General features: G+C 47.2%; 1 long non-coding RNA gene across 1 annotated transcript in view; it reads left to right on the top strand.

Annotated features, from left to right (window-relative positions):
- LOC148141031 (uncharacterized) overlaps nt 1–21,403 on the top strand; it is a 28,478-nt gene extending 7,075 nt beyond the window's left edge. Inside the window, exons 3-4 of the long non-coding RNA XR_015752935.1 lie at nt 20,056–20,413; nt 21,266–21,403. This is a non-coding gene — a long non-coding RNA (uncharacterized LOC148141031). The remainder of the gene's footprint in view (nt 1–20,055; nt 20,414–21,265) is intronic.
- Nucleotides 21,404–21,532: the final 129 nt, after the last annotated feature.

Raw genomic sequence — 21,532 nt, forward strand, 5'->3', positions numbered from 1 at the left:
TCTATGAACACACTCCAGCACCAGTACATTCTTCCTGAGATATGGGGCACAATACAGTACTCCAAATGTGGTCTGATCAGATCTTATAAAGCCTTGGAATTACATCCCTACTTTTATATTCAAGTCCTCTTAAAATAAATGCCAACAGTACATTTGCCTTCCTAACTACTGATTCAACCTGCAGGTTTACCTTGAGAGAATCCTGGACTAGAACTCCCAAGTCTCTTTGCATTTCGGACTTCTGAATATTTTTCCCCATTTAGAAAATAGTCCATGCTTTATTCTTCCTACCAAAGTGCATAACCTCACACTTTCCTATGTTATATACCATCTGCCACTTTTTTCCCCACTCTCCTAACCTGTCCAAATCCTTCTACAGCCTCCCCACCTCCGCAGTGCTACATCCCATACCTGTCTTTGTATCATCTGCAAACTTAGCCAGAATGCCCTCAGTTCTTTCATTTCGATCATTAATGTATAAAGTGAAAAGTTGTGGTTCCAACACTGAGCCTTGCCAAACACCACTTGTCACCGGCTGCCATCCTGAGAAAGATCCTTTTATCCCCACTCTCTGCATTCTGCCAGACAGCCAATCTTCTAGCCATGCTAACATCTGCTGAAGAAAAAAAAACTGATTTCCTTCAGGCTTAAAATGGCTTTTAGAGCAGAGAACAGAGAGAGGTCCTGAGCTGGTGGAGATCTGACAGCTTCTCCCCAGTCTTGTTCACAGCCCCAAGCTGTTCAGGTATCTGAGAACTAATCATATAGTTGGTGGCAGGCAGAAGCTCATTCTCATTGATAACTTGTTACTAGTCCACAAACCAGCTGCTTGTTGCTGGTTGAATCTCCACTGGTGCACACCCTTGGTTCATTTGCACCTTCTCCTACTGCTTGAATCAACAGCTTCAGTAAACTGTGCTTACAATGAGTTGCCAGGTGACTTGCTTTCAGCAGTCCTTGGTTTTTCAAAAACAGTTCTTTCCTCATTTCACTCCACAATGGTAAACACAGAAAAATAAAAAAAAGTCTTTACAGTACACACAGATATCCAAGAGATAAGAGAGACAAAACACAAATATCATCCGCAGAGAAAAAGTGTTGTCAGAACACACAATAAAACCATACCCTTTCTAAAAGATACTACCCATTTGTCCAATACTCTCCGACAACAATAGATGTGCCCTTGATGGTTTCAGACCACTCTTGTCTTTTTGCTTGTTGAATCTGAAATATTTCACACTCTGTACCAGCATCAATTTCCTTCAAAGAGAGTGCAGCTCTTGACGACATGTCATTGATGTATATTTGCTTCCCTTGCTTGCACTTTATTTCCAACTGATATCCCTGCAAATGAATCATCCTTTAAAACATGTCACAAATGATGTGGAGCAGCTAGAAGAGGGTTCAAGAAAGATCCTTTGAATTGGCTTGTGCCAGGCCCTACAATTACTTTCTCTCTCTTGAACAGCTCACAATGAAAGGCAATAAATGGGCTCCTTAATATGTAGATAGTTGTTGAATCTGATTTTAATTAGCAGGGATCTGTGAGAGCAAAAGAAATCAACAATACTTGAAAAAAATCAGTCTGAACTGACAGTAATCAGCCTTTATTGATAATACTACAGCAGTTTTGGCTAAAACTCGAAAGAATGAGAGATACAAGTTGTTCTCAATTTCTCTTCCAAGTTTTGCGCCTTTACAAAGGAAAGAGTAACATTTATATATTTAAAATATGCTGAGAAGTGACAAATTATCATGAAATACCTATCATCTATAACACTGAACTTCGGCCTTATGGTTTTCCAAAACATCACACACATAATTCCATAACTTTGTTTCTGTGTACAGACGTTTTGATTAGGCTAAAATCTGCAGTTCAAGATATACAAGGAGCCATTACTGAAGTTTTACCAAGGTTGCAGAATTTGTTTACATTCAGCCTATGTCATGAATGCGGTTTCTGACGTTTTGCCACAGTCTCTTTAACTTATTGATCTGTAACCCAGGAGTATGGCCAATTTTTCCCATCATGCAATGTTAAATGTTCCCCACAATACCACACAGTGTTTTTCAGTGTTTATTAACACTCTGGATACAACGACAACGGGTTGTCCTCACTGCATGGGGGCTACTCCAAGTCCTGTTTCACTGACATCACACTGCAGGGTCACTCCATTGTTACATCATAATCCCTCAGCACTGGTGATGTCATCACTAGTTGTTTGATGGGAGTGAAAGCTGCTTCTTGTTCTGTGTCCCAGTCCCACTGAACACCCTGCACAGTGAGACTGGGTACAGGTAAACACTCTGACTACAAATTGGAAAAGAACTCAGGTAGTCCTTGAGTAGGATTGCTAATGTTTTAGGAAATTTTTATAAAGTGTTTGGGCTTTACTACAGAATTTAGACTAACAGGATTTCTCCCCTGTCTAAGTGCTTTATTGTCCAGGATATCCACTGTGTGAAAGCCTAGTCACATACTTTAGCATTGCTTCTCATCAATGTGGATCTAGTATTACTTCAATCTTTTTGGTTGATGGGTGAAACCCTCATCTCTGTATCTGAAATTTTTCTCCCTTTTGAGTCCTTGTTGCCCAGTAGGGTTGAGAACATCATAAAAGCTTTACCACAAACTTCGGAGCTGAAGGTCACTCCTATGTGTGAATCCTTTGATGGAGCAGGAGGTATGATGACCTTGATTGAATGATTAGTCATGTATCTCACACATGAATGGTTCCTGTCCTGTATGAATGTGTTGATGTATGCAGAGGCATGATGATAATGAGAATAATTTGTTACACACTTCACACATGAATGGTTTCTCCTCCGTGTGAATACATTGAAGATGGAGGCCCAATATCTGAAGAATTGATTTGTCATATACCTTACACGTGAATGGTTTCCACCCAGAAGGAATCCACTGGTGGAGTAGGAGTTGTGATGACTGTGAGAACGAGTTGTTACATAAATCGTGTGGACAGAGGAACCTCGATTATCTGAATTTCGGATTATCCGAAGAAGATCTCAAGGTCCCGATTAAAAACTTTTACATCAGAGAGATGATCTCGGCTTACTGAAATGCTGCCGAGAACAGTCTTGGACATTGATGGGTGCCCAGGCACCATCGCCAAATGACTGACCACCTGCCCTCTCTCTCTCTCTCTCTCTCCCCCTCCCCACAGTTTTCCTGGAGTTCTAAACAGGGGTGTCTCCTAAATCCCACCTTCCTGAAATAATCTCTCCAAATTGTCCTATATAGGGCAAAGGTGGAAACTGTCAAAAGGTGCAGTAAAAAGTTATGTGTGTGTGTGCTATTTTGAGACTCGCCCTCCCAAAGACTGCAGCAGTCTTACTGTTGGTGTCCAGTGCGGCTGCCCCGGAGAGGTGGTGGGGGGAGGTGCGAGGCTGAGTCGGATGAAGGGGTTGGGGGCGCTAACAGATGGGTGGACAGTGGGTGGGGGCATGCGGGGGAGCACAGAGTGGATGGTAAAGGGGGGTGGACGGTGGGTGGCCGGTGTTGGATGGGGTTGGGGGCAGATGGGGGGGGGGGGGGGGGGGGGGGAGAGCAGGTTGGATGTGGTTTGGGCTGGACAGGGGCAGTATTGGATGGGTTTGGGGAGTGAGGTGGGGCGGACAGAGGGCAGTGTTGGATGGGGTTGGTGGGGCGGATGAGGGAGGGGGTGCGGGCGGACGGAGGCTAGTGTTAAATGGGGTTGAGAGAGGGTGGGGGGGGTGGGGGCAAGGGCTTGTGCGCAGTGTGCTGCTGCCTAGTCTCCTGAATGGGGAGTGTACTTAGTAAGTGCTCGCTGTGTCAATCCCATTGAACTGAAGGGGGTTGGTGGGGGTGGGGGAACAGGAGGCTTCAGCAATGTTGCAGGTCCCTTACACACAAGTGTGTCTCTGCTCAGAAACAAACCCTGAGACAGAGAGAAGGAGAAAGTGAGGTCTGCAGATGCTGGAGATCAGAGCTGGAAATGTGTTGCTGGAAAAGCGCAGCAGGTCAGGCAGCATCCAGGGAACAGGAGAATCGACGTTTCGGGCATAAGCCCTTCTTCAGGAATGGGGAAAGTTTGTCCAGCAGGCTAAGATAAAAGGTAGGGAGGAGGGACTTGGGGGAGGGGCGTCAGAAATGTGATAGGTGGAAAGAGGTCAAGGTGAGGGTGATAGGTCAGACTGGGGTGGGGGCGGAGAGGTCGGGAAGAAGATCTCAGGTTAGGAAGGCGGTGCTGAATTTGATGGATTTGACTGAGACAGGGTGGGGGGAGGGGAAATGAGGAAACTGGTGAAATCCGAGTTCATCCCTTGTGGTTGGAGGGTTCCTAGCCGGAAGATGAGGCGTTCTTCCTCCAACCGTCGTTTTGTTGTGGTCTGACGATGGAGGAGTCCAAAGACCTGCATATTCTTGGTGGAGTGGGAGGGGGAATTGAAATGTTGAGCTACAGGGTGGTTGGGTTGGTTGGTCCGGATGTCCCAGAGGTGTTCTCTGAAACGCTCCGCAAGTAGCCGGCCTGTCTCCCCAATATAGAGGAGGCCACATCGGGTGCAGAGGATGCAACAGATGATATGTGTGGAGGTGCAGGTGAATCTGTGGCGGATATGGAAATTTCCTTTGGGGCCTTGGAGGGAGGTGAGGGGGGAGGTGTGGGCGCAAGTCTTGCACTTCCTGCGGTTGCAGGGGAAGGTGCCGGGAGTGGAGGTTGGGTTGGTGGGGGGTGTGGATCTGACGAGGGAGTCACGGAGGGAGTGGTCTTTACGGAATGCTGATAGGGGAGGGGAGGGAAATATATCCTTGGTGGTGGGGTCCGTTTGGAGGTAGCGGAAATGACGGCCGATGATGCGCTGTACATGGAGATTGGTGGGGTGGTAGGTGAGGACCAGTGGGGTTCTGTCCTGGTGGTGGTTGGAGGGGCGGGGTTCCAGGGCGGAGGAGCGGGAAGTGGAAGAGATGCGGTGGAGGGCATCGTCGACCACGTCGGGGGGGAAATTGCGGTCCTTGAAGAAGGAGGCCATCTGGGTTGTGCGTTTTTGGAACTGGTCCTCCTGGGAGCAGATGCGGCGGAGTCGAAGGAATTGGGAGAATGGGATGGCGTTTTTACAGGGGGCAGGATGGGAGGAGGTGTAGTCCAGGTAGCTGTGGGAGTCGGTTGGTTTGTAGTAGATGTCCGTGTTGATTCGGTCGCCTGAGATAGAAATAGAAAGGTCGAGGAAGGGGAGGGAGGAATCTGAGACTGTCCAGGTGAATTTGAGGTCGGGGTGGAAGGTGTTGGTGAAGTGGATGAACTGTTCAACTTCCTCGGGGGAGCACGAGGCGGCGCCGATACAGTCATCGATGTAGCGGAGGAAAAGGTGGGGGGTGGGGCCTGTGTAGTTGCGGAAGATGGATTGTTCCACATATCCTACGAAGAGGCTGGCATAGCTGGGGCCCATGCGGGTGCCCATGGCTACTCCTTTCGTTTGGAGGAAGTGGGAGGATTGGAAAGAGAAGTTGTTCAGGGTGAGGACCAGTTCAGTCAGTCGAAGGAGGGTGTCAGTGGAAGGGTACTGGTCGGTACGGCGGGAAAGAAAGAAACGGAGGGCTTTGGGTCCTTCGTGATGGGGGATGGAGGTGTACAGGGACTGGATGTCCATGGTGAAAATAAGGCGTTGGGGACCGGGGAAGCGAAAATCATGGAGCAGGTGGAGGGCATGGGTGGTGTCCCGAACGTAGGTGGGGAGTTCTTGGACTAAGGGGGACAGGACGGTGTCAAGGTACGCAGAGATGAGTTCGGTGGGGCAGGAGCAGGCGGAGACAAGGGGTCGGCCGGGGCAGTCAGGTTTGTGGATTTTGGGCAGGAGGTAGAAGCGGGAGGTGCGGGGTTGTGGGACTATGAGGTTGGAGGCGGTGGATGGGAGATCCCCCGAGGTGATGAGGTTATGGACGGTCTGGGAGATGATGGTTTGGTGGTGGGGGGTGGGGTCAGTAGGTGGCAGTAGGAGGAGGTATCTGCGAGCTGGCGTTTGGCCTCAGTGGTGTAAAGTTCGGTGCGCCAAACTACTACCGCGCCTCCCTTGTCTGCTGGTTTGATAGTGAGGTTGGGGTTGCAACGGAGTGAGTGGAGGGCTGCGCGTTCCGAGGGTGAGAGGTTGGAGTGGGTGAGTGGGGTGGGGGAGTTCAGGTGGCGGTTAATATCGCGGCGGCAGTTTGCTATGAAGAGGTCGAGGGCAGGTCGGAGGCCAGAACGGGGTGTCCAGGTGGATGGGGTGTGTTGGAGGCGGGAGAAGGGGTCGTCAGAGGGTGGGCGGGAGTCTTGGTTAAAGAAGTGGGCACGGAGGCGAAGGCGGCGGAAGAATTGTTCGATGTCACGCCGCGTGTTGAATTCATTAATCCGGGAGCGTAGGAGAATGAAGGTGAGGCCTCTGCTGAGGACTGATCTTTCATCCTCAGAGAGGGGTAGGCCTGGAGGGATAGTGAGAACACGGCAGGGCTGGGAGCTAGGACCTGGTGTGGGGCTGGTGGTGGGTGTGGGGTTAGGTCTGGGGGCGGGGACGGGGATCAGCGTGGGAGCGGGGTTGGGCGTGGTGATGGCGATAGGCGAAGGGGCGGGGTTAGACGTGGTGACGGAAATAGGCGTGGGGGCGGGGTTAGGCATGCAGTCGGAGATCGGCGAAGGGGCGGGGTTAGGCGTGGGGGCGGAGACACGTGCGGCGTTGTGGGCGTGTAGGTTAGTGACGTCAGTGGGGGCGGAAGTGGCTGCGGCGACCGCAGAGACAGAGTTGCAGTCGGAGATCGGCGAAGGGGCGGTGCAGTCGGGAAGAGAGAAGGAGCAAGGCAGGCAGAGTGAGGATAAAGGAAACTTCAGAAAACTCTGAGCCCCAGAGGAGAGGCAATGAATCAGTTCACCAAATAATCAATTATCCAAATGAAATAGTGCCCGCCCATCTCGTTCAGATAATCGAGGTTCCTTTGTAAGTGGTTTCTCTCCTGTGTGAATGCGCTGGTGTTTACAGAGATTCTGCGATTCTGCAAATGAGTTCTCATAAACTACACATATGAAAGGCTTCTCCCCTGTATGAATGCACTTGTGTTTGATGATCAGTGATGAAGAGAATGATTTCTTGCACACCTCACAGATGCATAGTTTCTCCCCTGTGTGTATGGGGAGGATTGATAGTGACGCAAATGATTTATCACAAGCTTTGCTGGTAAAGGGCTTCTCCCCGGTAAATGTATTGGATTTTTTAATTTCAAAAATATACTTTATTCATAAAATAATTTGATGGTCTGTACAGTTGGACATGCCATACATATGTAAACATTCCATTTGTTTGCATACCGAAAACAGAGTAATCATTCCTATTTATAGGTCTGTACGGTTACATTTTTTAGCTGAGGCGTCAGCAGAGCCCAAATGACTGCGTGGGCCCCCTGTTCTTCGTTAGGCAGGCAGATGTTACACGGTGGTCTTTCCCCACCACGCCTTGGCGGCAGCTGCCCCAAGCTTCAGCGTGTCCCTCAACACGTAGTCCTGGACCTTGGAATGTGCCAGTCTACAACACTCAGTCGGGGTCAACTCCTTCAGCTGGAAGATCAGCAGGTTTCCGACCGCCCAGAGGGCGTCCTTCACCGAGTTGATGATCCTCCAGGCACAGTTGATGTTCGTCTCAGTGTGCGTCCTGGGGAACAGACCGTAGAGTACGGAGTCCCGCGTCACGGCACTGCTCGGACGAACCTCTCTCCATTCCCGCAATGGAGAGCGACCGTAGCTTCCACCTGCCAAGTTTCTGCCTCACTTTGCTGATACGCTCCTCCCAAGACTTAGCGCACACGCCAGCCCCTCCGAACCAAATACTCAGCACCTTCAGGTGGTCGGTCCTGATGGTGAAGGGGATCGAGGATTGGTCGGCCCAGTTCCCGAAGAGCATGGCCTCGCTCTTGCCTCGGTTTACTTTGGCCCCTGAAGCCCGTTCGAATTGGTCACATATGCACATGAGTCTGCGCACGGACAGCGGATCCGAGCAGAAAACGGCGACGTCATCCATGTACAGGGAGGCCTTAGCCTGCAGGCCCCCGCTGCCAGGAATAGTCACCCCTCTCAGGCTCGCATCCTTCCTTATGGACTCGGCAAATGGCTCTATGCAGCCACAGACAAAGCAGGAGAGAGGGGGCAGACCGGCCTGACTCCAGGTCTGACTGGGAAGCTATCTGATTCCCACCCATTGATTGAGACTGCACTGACAATGTTGGTGTAGAGCAGACTGATCCAATTGCAGATTCCCTCCCCAAAGCCCATTTTGGAGAGAACATCTCTCATATACCTGTGTGATATCCTGTCAAAGGCTTTCTCCTGGTCCAGGCTGATCAGGCAGGTGTCCACCCGCTGTCCTGCACGTAGGCGATCGTATCCCTGAGGAGTACGAGACTCTCAGCGATCTTCCTGCCCGGCACAGCACAGGTTTGGTCAGGGTGAATCACCGACCCTAGAGCAGACCTGACCCGGTTGGCGATTACCTTTGACAGAATTTTGTAATCCGCATTGAACAGTGAGATTGGTCTCCAATTTTTGAGTTCCTCCCTCTCCCCCTTCCGCTTGTAGATGAGGGTGATGATGCCTTTCCTCATGGATTCACTCATGGTACCTGCCCGAAGCATACTGACATACACCTCCAGCAGGTCCTGGCCATTCAAGTCCCACAGAGCAGAATAGAGCTTGACTGGTAAGCCGTCGCTTCCGGGAGTTTTATTCTTTTCGAAGGACTCGAGGGCCTTGGCCGGCTCATCCAGAGATAGCGGCTGGTCCAGCCTCTCGTGTGTTCTGTCGTCTAAGACCTCCGTGATAGAGGACAGGAACAACTGGGAGGCCGCGCTGTTGGTCGGCTTCGCGTCATACAGACTGGCATAGAAGGATTTGCTGATCCTCATGACGTCAGCCTGAGATGACGTTATCGAGCCATCTTCTTCCTTCAGGCTGTTGAGCATGGAGCTCTCTTTGTGCACCTTCTGGAAGAAGAAACGTGAGCACGTCTCGTCCTGCTCCACCGAGCGGACCCTGGACCGGAAGATTATCTTGGAGGCCTCCAAGGCAAAGAGCGAGGCTTGCTGGCCCTTCACCTCCTTGAGGTCCTCCGTGGCATCGACCCCCATCGTCTGCAGCAGGAACAGGTTCTGCATACTTTCCTGGAGCTGGGACAGTTTTCCCCACCTCTCTCTCGCCTCCTGAACACCTTTGAGGATGAAGAACCACTTGATGTTCCCTTTTACTGTTTCCCACCAGTCTGCTGGGAACTCAAAGAGGGGCTTCACGGTTCTCCAACCTGCATAGTCCCTCTTGAGCTCATCAATGTTTCCCGGGGTCAACAGCTTTGTGTTCAGCTTCCATGTTCCCTTACCAGCCCGCTGCTCGTCCTGTAGGTGACAGTCGGCCAGCAGGAGGCAGTGGTCAGAGAAGAACACCGGCTTGATGTCGGTGGATCTGATCGAGAGCGTTCGGGACACAAACAGGTAATCTATCCTTGAGTGGATAGACCCGTCTGCCCGTGACCAGGTGTATCTACACTGCGCTCCATCTGCAGGGGTGCTGAAGACGTCGTGCAGCTTGGCATCTTTTACTGTGTCCAGGGGTCTGGACATGGCGTCCAGTTTACTGTCCCCTCCCCGCCGGATCGTCCATCTGCATCAATGATACAGATGAAGTCGCCGGCCAGAATGACCGGCCTGGACGTAGCCAGCAACAGTGGAAGTTGCTGCAGGACGGCCAACCGTTCACTCTTACCCACTGGGGCCTACACATTAATCAGTCTCAGGGGAGCAGTCCTGTACATGACTTCGGTGACGAGGAGGCGCCTGCCCACCACCTCCTTAACCTCGGAGATGGTGAAGTTGTCTCCTCGCAACAGGATACCCAGGCCGGAGGCGCGGCTATCGTTGCCCCCCCGACCAAACTGACAGCCCATGGGCCCACAAGCTCGACCATCTCCTGTAGCTGCTGAGGTGGGCCATCGTAGAAACACATCGCGTAGCCGATTTGATGCTACGCACATTGATGCTAGCAATTTTTAACCCCATTTTAACAGTTTACGAGGTTAACAGTGTCCATTTGCTGCTGGTCTTGCCCCTCTGGGGTAGCTGTGTGCATCCCCGTGGTGACGGCAAACTGCTGGACCTTCCAAGGGCTGAGGTAGCTGTCCGGCTTCACGCTGGAGCCATTTCCCCGCTGTGGTGTCTTCGGGTCGGGCCCAGGGTCCGCATAGTCCAGTTCTCCATCTGACAGCGGGGCTGTCACAGGACCGCTGCTCCCAGTTACCTGGAGCTGTGGGCCGGTGGGTACCTCTTGGTTCTCACCGGGTGGGGGGAGGCCTTTACCCATCTCCTCAGAGGGATCGTCTTTTCCTGCTTGGGCGGTGCTGCCCTCCTTTTTCCCCGCGGCGCTCTGTCTCTTCCTGTGGTGACGACCCTCCTTGCGCCCGTCCTCACCGTCGGAAGAGCTGCCTGTATCTTCGTCGTGTAGGTGTCGCTTCCCCCCTCGCTGGGTGGCTTTGGGAGGTTTCCTCTTCCTGCTTTTGACAGTAATCCAATCCTCTGCCTCCTTTGATCCCTTCTCTTCCATTTCCTCCGTCTGTCTTGAAGGAGCTTGGATCGGCTGCTGCACCTCCCCGCTGTCTGCCGTCTGCTCCGCTACAGCCTGCCCTTCCTTCTGGTTGCCTCCAGACACCGTTCCCGTGCTGCTTTGTGGTACCTTGCTGGTCTTTGGCGGTCCACGGCTCGTGTTGCCACCTCCGGCCATCTGTGCGTAGGTGGCGGCCCCTCGTCTTGGGCAGGCTTTGTACATGTGGCCGGCCTCTCCGCACAGATTACAGTTCTTGGCCTCCTTACATTCCTTGGTCGGGTGGCCTTCCTGCTTGCAGTTTCGGCAGACGGTCACCTTACAATCTGCCACCATGTGGCCTGACCTCCCGCAGGTTCGGCACACTTTCAGCTGCCCTGCGTATGTCTGGTAACCTCTGCTTCCTCCGATGGCAAAATTGGAGGGTGGGTGGAGGATGTTCCCACTGGCATCGACCCTCGGGGTTACCCTGACCTGTCGTTTGCTGGTCCAGATCCCGAAAGGATCGACCACGTCGGTACTCTCTGCCTCGACCTGGATGTATCTTCTCAAGAAGGTCAGGACATCTGCTGGGACGTGAGGGTTGTACATGTGGATTGTTACAACCCAACTCCTCTGCGCAGGAAGCACACACAACGGGACCGCCGACAAGATGGAGAACAGAGGTTCCCCTTCCTTCTCCTTGAAGACCTTCAGGAGCTGCTCGCAATTCTTCATGCTCCTGAAGGTCACATCAAAATAGCCTGCCGCAGGGAAATCCTGCAGGCAGTACAAATCCGCTACTTCGAACCCGCAGCACTCCAGCAAAATCTTCTTCACGAACATCGATCGACCGGTGTGTGCTCCTCCACCTTCTTCACCGTCACCCTGACTGTGTTGCGAATGCCCAGGCCAGAGCTGCGAGCGGCTGCTGAGGCCATAGCTCTGAGGTTGGCTGGTACTTGAATTGGCATTAGGCCAAAGCCAGAATAAAGGTCCACCAAGAGCAGGTCAGCACAACCAAACGATCCTCCAACGTCAATCACGATCCAGCGATGGTCTCCAGCAGCTCCGACAATTCGCAACACGATCCCCGTGGTTTCTCCCCCGCCAGCACACGTCCGCTGCGTCGAACCTGCAGTACTCGAGCAGAATCTCTTCCTCTGGTCCTCAGGAACTACACATTCCGAACCAAAAGGCGAAAGATTTATACAATTGCTTCAAACCCGCAGCATTTCAGCAAAATATTAAACTGATAAGAACAGAAACTGCACATAAAGTAAATGTATTGGTGCATTTACAGAGTTGACAACTGGGAGACGATTGCCTGCATGCATCGTGTGCGAATGGCTTCTCCCCTGTGTGAGTAAGGCCAGTGCCTTGCATGAGACTTGTTAAATGTGCAAAGCTCATGTTACACACCTCACATTCAAACACCATTGTGAATATGCTGGTGGCTATTTCATGTTGAAAGCTCAGTGACATGCTTCACACTTGAATGGCTTCATGTCTTTTTAGCCACTCTTATGTGAACAATTATTCAATGGATGCAGATTATATGTTAGGAGTTGTTATAAATCTGTGGAGTACCCCTCACAAACCTTACAATTGAACAGTCTCTCCTTCATAGGAATGAGTCAGTGATTCATGAGGCTCAATGAATAATTGAAGCTCTCACCACACTTGGAGCCCACTCTAACTTCTTCCCAGCCCTGACCGATCACCCACAGCCAAACCTTCAGAAAGATTGGTTATGGTTGGAAGGTTGGTTGGAAGGCTCCACACCACTGAGCTTATTAAAGTCTTGGAGGATGTGACAAAACACTTGGATGAAATTAGAACAGTGCATGTAGTGTACATGGAGTTTAGCAAGGCATTTGATAAGGTTCCCCATGGTAGGGTCATTCAGAAAGGAAGGAGGAATGGGATACAGGAAAATCTGGTTGTCTGTATACAGAGTTGGCTGGCCCATAGAATGTGGAGAGAGTTGGTAGATGGAAAGTATTCAGCCTGGAGCTTGATGACCAGTGGTGTTCAACGGATCGTTTCTGTGACCGATTTTTATAAATGACTTGGATGAGGAAGTGGAAGGGTGGCTTAGTAAGTTTGCTGATGTCACAAAGGAGTAGTGGAGAGTATGGAGGGCTGTTGTAGGTTACAATGGAACATTGACAGGATACAGAACTGTGCTGTTAAGTGGCAGATTGAGTTCAACATGGAAAAGTATGAAGTGATTCATTTTGAAAGGTCGAATTTGAATGGAGAATACAGGGTTAAAGGAAGGATTCTTGGCAGTGTGAACAAAGGGATCTTGGAATCCATGTCCATATACCCCTCAAATTTTCCATCAAGTTGATAGGGTTATTAAGAAGGCATACAGTGTGTTGGCTTTCATTAGCAGGGGGGTTGAGTTTAAGAGCTGCGAGGTTATGCAGCAGTTTGTAGAGCCCTGGTTAGACTATACTTTGAATATTGTGTTCAGTTCTGGTCACCTCTTTACAGGAAAGATGTGGAAGCTTTAGAGAGGGTGCAGAGTGATTTACCATGATGCTGCCTGGACTGGAGGGCATGTCTTAAGAAGAAAGGTTGAGGCGAACAATGGCTTTTCTCATTGGAGCGAAGAAGGATGAGAGGTGATTTGATAGAGGTGTACAGGATGTTTAGAGGCATAGATAGAGTGGATAGCCAGAGACTTTTTTCCTTGAAGGAAATGGCTATCACAAGGGGATATAATTTTAAGGTAATTGGAGGAAGGTTTAGGGGATATGTCAGAGGTAGGTTCTTTTCATAGAGAGTGTTGGGTGCGTGGAATGCCCTGCCAGCAATAGCAGTAGTGTCAGATACATGAGAGGCAGTTAAGTGACTCTTGGATAAGCACATGGTAGATAGTACAATGAAAGGTATGGCTGTTAGTCTGATTCTAGAGTAGGATAAAAGGCCAGCACAACATCGAGGTCCAAAGGGCCTTTGCTGTGCTATACTGATCTATGTTCTGACTGTTATAAAAACAGAACATAGAGCAGTACAGCATAGGAATAGGCCCTTCAGCCCATGATGTTTGTGCCAAACAAAACGCCAAATGAAACTAATCCCTTCTGCCTGTCATTGGTCCATGTCCCACTATATCATGCATATTCATGTGCTTATCTAAAAGTTCCTTAAACGCCTCTAACATATGTGCCTCCACTACCACCCCCAGCAACGCATTCCAGACTCTTACTACTCTCTGTGTTTAAAAAAAACTTGCCCCTCACATCTCCTTTGAACTTAACCCCTCTCACCTTAAAAATATGCCCCCTGTATTTGACATTTCAACTCTAGGAAAAAGGTTCTGACCGTCAATGTTATCTATGCATCACATAAATTTATAGATTTCCATCAAGTCTCCCCTCAGCCTCTGCCACTCCAGAGAAAACAACCCGAGTTTTTCTAGCCTCTCCTTACTCTGTAATCCAGGCAGCATCCTGATAAAACTCATCTGCACCCACTCCAAAGCCTCCACATCCTTCCTGAAATGTGGCGGCCAGAATTGAAAGCAATACCCTAAGTCTTATAGGTCTTATAAAGCTGCAACATGACATCCGGACACTTGTACTCCCCTGACCAATAAAGGCAAGCATACTTTACACCTTCTTTACCACACTATCCACTTGCGTGGCAACTTTCCAGGAGGTATGGACTTGAACCCCAAGATCCCACTATATATCATGGCTGTTCAGATTCCTGCCATTAACTGCATACTTTTCCTCAACATTTGATCTCCTGAGGTGCAGCACCTCACACTTACACAGATTAATCTTCATCTGTCATTTCTCTGCCTATTACCTTCAACTGATCTATATCCCGCTGCATCCTTTAACAACCCTTTACACTATTCACAACTCCACCAATCTTTGTACCACCTACAAACTTAAACTTACTCATCTACATTTTCATCCAAATCATTCATATATGTCACAAACAGCAGAAGTCCCAGTATGGATCACTGTGGAACACCACCAGTTACGCACTTCCAGTCAGAGAAACACTGTTCCACCACAATTCTGAATTCACATGGCGAAGTCACTGTAGATTCCATGCATCTTAAGCTTCTGGATGAGCCTACCATGAGGTACCTTGTCGAAAGTCATCTATAATCCATGAACAACATCCACTGCTCTATTATCATTAATGACCTTTGTCACCTTCTTGAAAAATTCAATCAAGTTGTAAGACTTGACCTGCAGCACATGAAACCATGCTGACTGTCCCTAATTAGGCCATGCTTTTCCAAATGCATGTAAATCCTATCTCGGCGAATTCTCTCTAATAGCTTCCCAACCACTGATGAGAGACTCACTGGTCTATAGTTTTCTGAGTTGTGCCTGTTTCCCTTCTTGAGCAGAGGAACAACATTTTCTACTTACCAGTCCTCCAGAACCTCTCCAGTGGCTGGCAAGGAAACAAAGGTTTTGTTCAAGGCCCCAGCAATCTCTTCTCCTGCCTCTCTCAACAATCTAGGGTAGATACCATCAAGCCCTGGGGATTTATTCACTTAAATGGTGTTGGGTCTCTTGAAGAGCATTAATTTCTTGATCTCAAAATGCCCTTGTATATTGGCATGCTCCACACTGTTCTCACTATCCTTCATATTCTTCTCCTGGGTGAATACCGACACAAAGTAGTCACTTCGGAGCTTGTCCACATCTTCTGCCTTCAATTACAATCCTTGAGTGGTCCTATCTTCTCCCTAATTATTTTCTTGTTTTAAAGTATGTATAGAATGCCTTGGGATTCTCTTTAACCGTATTTGCTAAAGTAATTTCATGACCCCTTTTTGCTCTCCTAATTCCCTTGCTTGAGTTCTTTCCTGCTTTCTGTATATTTCTCACACTCCCTATGCGATTTTAGCATACTAAACCTTACATATGCTTCTTGTTTTCTTTTGACTAAATTCATATCCAAAAGTCTGTTACCTTGCCATCCCTGTCCTTCCTCCTTACTGGAAAATGCCAGGCCTGAACTTTGATCAGTCTTTAACCGATGGACTTGAACCCCAAGATCCCAGTATACACCATGGCTGTTCAGGGTCCTGCTATTAATTATATACTTTTCCTCAACATTTGATCTCCCAAAGTGCAATATCTCACACTTACTCAGATTAATCTTCATTTGCCATTTCTCAGCCCATATCTGCAACAGATCTATTTCCCACTCTATCCTTTAACAACCTTCTATACTATTCACAACTCCACTGATCTTTGTAATACTTAAGCAACTGCCACATGACAAATGTGGACTTGCCTGATAACAGCTCATTCCTGATGAAGGGCTTTTGCCCGAAATATCAATTTTCCTGGTCCTCAGCCTGATCCTCCGTGTGTTTCCAGCACCACTCTAATTTTGACTCTGATCTCCAGCATCTGCAGTACCCACCTTCTCCTGATAACAGCTCCTCTCAATTAACACTCACTAGCTCCTGCCTAATACTGATGCAATTTGGCCTCCCCAATTTAGTACCTTCTCGCAAGGTCCTGACTTATCCTTCTTCATAGCTACCTTAAAACTTAAGGAATTGTGATCACTGTTTCCAGAATGCTGTCTCTGTATAACCTGTACAGCGTATTCAAAATGAATGGGTACCCAATGAACACAAGCAGACAAAACGCACCCAGAAACCCTAGCCATTCTCCCCTACATCTTGGAAAAGACTGCCAGAATACTCAGACCTCTTGGCATCATGGTAGTCCACAAATCCACCAACACACTAAAACAGCAGCTAATGAATTTAAAAGACCCTATACAGACAACAAGCAAAAAGAATGTCACTTACAAAATATCTTGCAAGAACTACAACGGGATCTTGATCAGATGAGCCAATGGGCTGAGGAATGGCAGATGGGGTTTAATTTAGATAAATGTGAGGTACTGCTTTTTGGGAAAGCAAATCTTAACAGGACTTATACACTTAATGGTAAGGTCCTGGGGAGTGTTGCTGAACAAAGAGACGTTGGAGTGCAGGTTCATAGCTCCTTGGATGTAGAGTAGCAGGTAGATATGATAGTGAAGAAGGCATTTGGTATGCTTTCCTTTATTGGTTAGAGTATTGAGTACAGGAGTTGGGAGGTCATGTTGCAGCTGTATAGGACATTGGTTAGGCCACTTTTGGAATATTGCGTGCAATTCTGGTCTCCTTCCTATCGGAAGGATGTTGTGAAACTTGAAAGGGTTCAGAAAAGATTTACAAGGATGTTGCCAGGGTTGGAGGATTTGACCTATAGGGAGAAGTTGAATAGGCTGGGGCTGTTTTCCCTAGAGCATCAAGACTGAGGGGTGATTTTAAGTTGGAATATCTGGTCGGCATGGACGAGTTGTCTGTTTCCATGCTGTACATCTCTATAACTCTAACAAACACTACATTGGACAAACAGGCGGAAAGCTCGCCACAAAAAGACATGACCCCCTATGACTAGTATTCTTCTATACAGATGAGGAAGGACACCACTTTGCTGGGTACAACACATTCATCCTCGGATGAGCCAAACAGAGACACGCACGAGAATTCCTAGAAGCATGGTATTCCAACCGGAACTCTATCAATAAACACATTGATTTGGACTCCATCTATCACCCTCTGAGAAAAAGAACAGGAAATGACACCACCAACCCAAGGAAACCTAAACACATAAATAGAAAGTGGGATGTAACACCAGCACTTTGCTGAAGGCTCACTGCGGCTGTTAACTCGTATGGTGATGAAACGTCTGAAAATAAACTTTCCAGCTCAGTGCGCAAACTCACATCCAGAACCTCAACCTGAGCTACAAATCTTCTCAAAACTCGCTATTCCCTTAACTACTCTAACCAGTCTATTTTTCTTGGACAGACTGTACTTGCTTCAGATTCCTATCAGGCCTTGGTCTAATGGCCCAAGAGCATTTTAATTAATTTTGTTTTGCACCTTGCTCAGCCCAGCTTCAGCTAACGTAATGGTTTCATGTTTTCTCTCCATCATTGCAAATCATCTTAGTATAAACTAATGTCTACAGTAGTCCCAAATTCTTCAATCTATCCTCATAACTGATATTTCTCATTCCTGGAACCATCCTTGTACTCTCTCCAATGCCTTCACATCTCTCCTATAACATGGTGCCACAACTATACCCAAAACTTCAGAAGAGGTCGACAACATCACTTCCTTGCTCTTGTTCCCCAAGAACACTGTTTTACTAACTGTTCTCCATTCATTCCGCCACCATTGTTTTCAGTTTATTTTAATTTTTAAAGTACAGAAACAGACCATTTTTGCAGAATTTAATGCTCACCATTGTCACCCAGTGTCTACTGTTATTTTATTTTCACTCACTGACTTTGCTGCCTGATCAGTATTTACTGTCCATCCCTCATTATTTTCATACCTTGAGGTGTTGGTTGCCACCAATTCTTTATTTTTTAATTTATAGTGCTGTTTGCTAGCATGTGGTGGAGGATAGAGCACAAGTATTAACAGAAGACGTTCTTGTCCTTTGTGTGTACTTTATTATACTTCAGTAACTATAACAGGTTATTATCATACTTGGCTCAAAACATGAGGTAGAGAAGATACGTTTCTCCATAAAATGATGTTGCCTAACTCTCACTGTTGCTTGATTCTTCACCCAGAAACTATGTATACATCTTATCAAATGATAGCATTATCAAATGTTGCCTTCAAAGCTGAATCTGCTGTTGAATTTGTTCAGATGTTTTATATTCATTCCCGTGTATCTCAAATGCAGTCACCGATTTTTTTTCTCTCTCCATTTTTCTTGATTGAACAAAGCAATGGTAATTCAATCAGACATTTTTTTGTCTTATAGATCAGACCTTATTACATTTCAGAAGTTTTGTGGATCCACTTATTCAGGCATCTCACCGTGACTTGGCTGGAATACTATATGGACTTTAAAATCATCACTGCAGTCCCAGATTGATATGTTACATAGCTGTTCATTTAACAGTCCTAATTCCAGTTCTCTTGTTCTGCAAGAATCTCAGTATTCCACAATTGACCATTTGAGGGTTTCCGTCACTGCTACTTCACGGATGCTGCAACAGTTAATTACAGAAATACTGGGAGGAATTTAAGTGGGCTGCGTTCATTACACATTACAGCTCCTCATGCAGGAATGAAACAGTTTGGAAGGATATTGATAAATAGTCATTTACCTCTGCAAAACTAAATAACCCTCCTCATATGACAAGCTCTTCATGTCTGAGATCATTCTGTAAAACTCGTCTGGACCCTTTCCATTACCAGCATATCCTTGCTTAGATACAGGACCCATAACTGCTCACAATAGAACATCTATGTATACATCTGCAACAAGAGATATGGTCTTACACTTGCACTATATATGTTTGAGGTGACATCCTCTCTATACACAGTAAGCAATTGTGCTGACATTCGTTAAAAATATTTAATTTTGTTTGTTTAAAAATATTTACCCTGGCTCTCCAACCCTCAGCTCTGGTAATGCTGCAAAAGCATTGCCTAACTGAAATTTAACTTTGAGCCATTTGCTTTTGTTACTGTCTCATTATTATTGTAACAGACTTCAGTTTTCTTTTTTAGGGACTATAAATTGAAATGGAAATTGGGCAATTGCATAACTAAAATACAGGGGTTTGCAACTTGAAAATCAAATTAATTATTTTGGCATTTATTTGGAGCCACGCAAAACCCTTTTTTTGTAGCAATGGTGGAGACAGTTCACGACCGAATGCAACAGAGTGTACTTTGAGTGAAGGAGTGGTATCTGATGACAGTTTTTTGATTGTTTGAGATGCAGAGTGTTAAAGAGCTGTAAGTATCAGGGCAGCAGAGCGAAACATCCACAGCCTGCAAAAGAAAGCATCCATCTCTCCTATGCTCACTCTCCATGTGGGGAGAAACAGAAAAATAATAAGGCTTAAAAGGAATAATTCTAACGAGGAAAGACCAAAATCAACTTTGAAATCAAATAATAGCCATCACCTCACAGACAACATCATGTCATTAGGGCTAAAAATTAATAAAAGATAATTGAACACACCTTTTAAATCTGGACTTTTGATTTTGAGAATTGTACTTATCCTGTGTATATTTTTCCACGTTTGTCTTTTGTCTGTCTTAATTGTGTGTGTGCATGCATTTAATTGGGGATGTTGAAGAACTATAGCTAAGATGCATATTAGTAAATTAAGAATACTTTTCTTTCTCCTGCTCTTTGTTAAAGTTGAGTGTGTCACAAGAATTTCCTGTTCAAGGTAGAACTGATGTGATAGTTTTGTCCTGAGCAGCAGTCAATCAGAGAAATTGATTTTCTTGGTGATCTTTTTGGGATTTTGAGAGTTTAGGGATGACATGTGTAACAGTGAAGAACTTGTCTGCTCCACCCACTCTTTTTTCAATTCCTCCTAGTGTTTTTTTCTCTTCTTCTTCTCCTCCTTTTCTTCTCTTCGACTTCTGGCCTTCGAAAATTAACCCGGCCTCCAGCGAGGAGCAATGATCAGTGGCTTTCAGTGAGCGATGACCTCAGCCTCCAGCGGCGATCCCCAACCTCTGGCGAATGATGATTCCCGGCCTCTGGTGTCGACTCCGGGCCTGCAGCAGCGGTTTCCCTGCATGGGTTGGCACCCTCTTGCAGCGGCCATCTGGCATGACATGGCGTTCTCCCACAGCAGCCTCCCAGCGTAGCGTGATGACCTGCTGGCCTAATGCAGTGGCCTCTTCCTATAGGGACTTCCTGGTGTTGGCACAGTGACCTCTTGACCTGGTGCAGCGGCATCCTGGCTTGGCAACCTCCTGGCATGTAACTGGCGCAGCGTGGAGCCAATATGGTGCGGACTGGAAAGTAAGTGCCAGCATGGTCTGCTGTATGGAACTCTTCTGTAATGCTTAGACATTTTATTTCTGTATCAAATCTTGTAACAAAAGAAGTTGTGCCGAGGTACTTTTGTATCTAAGTTAGCGCTGTAACTGGTGACATACAAACCTTCACTGTACTTGTTGAGTATATGTGACAGTATAGGTTATTCAGTTCAGTTGTAGCACTGTTTCTGGTTTCAATATTATTTTAGCTATCGGAAATGTAGTCTGGAGTAGTATTACAATAGTCACCAGCCTGGACAGCTTCCATGCCTTCAGTAGCTGTGTTTCTCTGCTCTAAGATCACATTGTACATATCTGCCCTAGATGTGGTAGATTTTAATGATGTCTTTGTCAATGTTCACCAATGCCTCGCTCTTTCCATTTGACTGGGGATAATGAGAGATGGTGGGTGGTGTTGGATTTCCCAATCATCCATGCAGTATCTGAATTCTTCACTTGGGAATTGAGGTCATTGTCAGGGATATCACAAAGTGTTCTTTCAGACAGTGCAATCTCACTGGGAATCCATGACATCAGCGCTCGAACTCCCTGCTATCTGAATATTAGTTAATGGTGATGAGTTAATCAGTTCCAGTGAAACTAAAGAGGTCTACTCCAAGCTTTGTCCATGGGCTGTCTGGGATGTCATGAATAGCTCTTAATCTTGTTTAGTTTGATATTCATCATAAGCACTACACGAGCTGATGTTTGGCCAATAGATCACCTCTCTTGCCTTATTCAGACTAAATTCAATTATTAATGATTTGTGTGGTATGTGCTTTAGCATCTCTTTCCTCATCTCTTCAAGTATACTGACCCTGTTCCCTTTGTACAGATGCCACCTTGTACCTCATCTCGCTTTGTCCAATGCTGTCTTACTGTGACAGGGGTGTCCTTGATGGATTCATGTCATCCTTGTGTTGTTGGTTCTTGCCGAATCTGAAAGATTTCAAACTGTTTACGTCCTTCAAAGAGAATGCAGCTCTTGACAGCTGGTCAGCAATGTACAAACGCTTCCTTCCTTGTACTTCACTGCCAAGTGATATCTCTACAAATCAAGTAATATCCTTTTTGAACAGACTGAAATGGTTTGAGAAAGATG

The sequence above is a fragment of the Chiloscyllium plagiosum genome, unplaced genomic scaffold (assembly GCF_037043375.1).
Source record: "Chiloscyllium plagiosum isolate Xiang-an unplaced genomic scaffold, Cpla_swu_hap1 HiC_scaffold_35, whole genome shotgun sequence".
Taxonomy (NCBI): Eukaryota; Metazoa; Chordata; class Chondrichthyes; order Orectolobiformes; family Hemiscylliidae; genus Chiloscyllium; species Chiloscyllium plagiosum.